The sequence below is a fragment of the Ranitomeya imitator genome, chromosome 1 (genome assembly GCF_032444005.1).
Source record: "Ranitomeya imitator isolate aRanImi1 chromosome 1, aRanImi1.pri, whole genome shotgun sequence".
In the NCBI taxonomy this organism is placed as follows: Eukaryota; Metazoa; Chordata; class Amphibia; order Anura; family Dendrobatidae; genus Ranitomeya; species Ranitomeya imitator.
In genome coordinates, this window is record NC_091282.1 from 819,831,229 (window position 1) to 819,833,635 (window position 2,407).

The 2,407-nt window shown below is 40.9% G+C and overlaps 1 non-coding gene across 1 annotated transcript; it reads right to left on the reverse strand.

Moving 5' to 3' along the window:
- Positions 1 to 1,715: 1,715 nt before the first annotated feature.
- LOC138660463 (U6 spliceosomal RNA) lies at positions 1,716 to 1,822 on the reverse strand. Its single transcript, XR_011317860.1, has one exon. It is a non-coding gene; the product is annotated as a U6 spliceosomal RNA (small nuclear RNA).
- Between the last annotated feature and the right edge of the window lie 585 nt (positions 1,823 to 2,407).

Genomic DNA, 2,407 nt, shown 5'->3' on the forward strand with positions numbered 1-2,407 from the left:
GGACATATAATATGGAACATAATGATATCACTGGAGGGACATATAATATGGAACATAATGATATCACTGTGGAGGGACATATAATATGGAAACAATGATATCACTGTGGGGGACATATAATATGGAAACATAATGATATGACTGTGAGGGACATATAATATGGAAACAATGATATGACTGTGGGGAGGACATATAATATGGAAACATAATGATATCACTGTGGGGGATATAAAATATGGAGACATAATGATATCACTGTGGGGGGACATGAAATATGGAAACATAATGATATCACTGTGGGGGGACATATAATATGGAAACATAATGACATCACTGTGGGGGACATATAATATGGAAACATAATGACATCACTGTGGGGGACATATAATATGGAACATAATGATATCACTGTGGGGGACATATAATATGGAACATAATGATATCACTGTGGGGGGACATATAATATGGAAACATAATGACATCACTGTGGGGGACATATAATATGGAAACATAATGATATCACTGTGGGGGGGACATATAATATGGAAACATAATGATATCACTGTGGGGGGGACATATAATATGGAAACATAATGATATCACTGTGGGGGGACATAATATGGAATCCTAATGCTTTCACTGTGGGGGGATACAAAATATGGAACATAATGATATGACTGTGGGGACATATAATATGGAAACATAATGACATCACTGTGGGGGATATAAAATATGGAAACATAATGATATGACTGTGGGGGACATATAATATGGAACATAATGATATCACTGTGGGGCATAAAATATGGAAACATAATGATATCACTGTGGGGGGACATAAAATATGGAACCATAATGACATCACTGTGGGGGATATAAAATATGGAAACATAATGATATCACTGTGGGGGACATATAATATGGAAACATAATGATATCACTGTGGGGGACATATAATATGGAAACATAATGATATCACTGTGGAGGGACATATAATATGGAAACAATGATATCACTGTGGGGGACATATAATATGGAAACATAATGATATGACTGTGAGGGACATATAATATGGAAACATAATGATATGACTGTGGGGAGGACATATAATATGGAAACATAATGATATCACTGTGGGGGATATAAAATATGGAGACATAATGATATCACTGTGGGGGGACATGAAATATGGAAACATAATGATATCACTGTGGGGGGACATATAATATGGAAACATAATGACATCACTGTGGGGGACATATAATATGGAACATAATGATATCACTGTGGGGGGACATAAAATATGGAAACATAATGATATCACTGTGGGGGATATAAAATATGGAAACATAATGATATCACTGTGGGGGACATATAATATGGAAACATAATGATATCACTGTGGGGGATATAAAATATGGAAACATAATGATATCACTGTGGGGGATATAAAATATGGAAACATAATGATATCACTGTGGGGGACATATAATATGGAAACATAATGATATCACTGTGGGGGATATAAAATATGGAAACATAATGATATCACTGTGGGGGACATATAATATGGAAACATAATGATATCACTGTGGGGGATATAAAATATGGAAACATAATGATATCACTGTGGGGGATATAAAATATGGAAACATAATGATATCACTGTGGGGGATATAAAATATGGAAACATAATGATATGACTGTGGGGGATATAAAATATGGAACGCTTCACGAATTTGCGTGTCATCCTTGCGCAGGGGCCATGCTAATCTTCTCTGTATCGTTCCAATTTTAGTATATGTGCTGCCGAAGCGAGCACGACGTCCATGCAGATTACCTCGGTATATATAGTCCAATGGTCTGTAAGACTTTAACTCATGGCGACTATGATGATATTTGCTTCCTCCCGGTAATACCGATAGATAGTGTCGGGTAATGCCGTGCATGTGTCACTTTCCGTGGAATTCACGTTATGTTTTGCTCCGTTTCAGATCTCTGCTTTCAGTGAGGCATCATGGGAGCATGCAAATCTGTGTGACGTCATTGTTATGCGCCACTGCTCAGGCTCAGGCTTGTAGCTGCGCTGCTGCTGGTCGGTGTGTCCGGGCAGGACGCGTCACTGGTGGGCGCAGACAGTGGTGTGTCCGGCAGGTCGCTGTGCGCGGTACTTGGGGGTCTCAGACTGGTGGCTCTCCCGGTTTCCCCTCCTCCCCCCTGAGTGGCCGTGCTCTCGCCTCCGGCGGGCAGACTGTCACCATGGACGTAGCGTACACCTGTGAGTGGGACAGGAAGCCCCGCACCAGCCACTGCCCCTCCATCCCGCTAGTGTGCGCCTGGTCCTGCCGCAATCTGATCGCCTTCACCACGGACCAACGCAACGAGGAGGAGAAAGGTAACGCGGCTG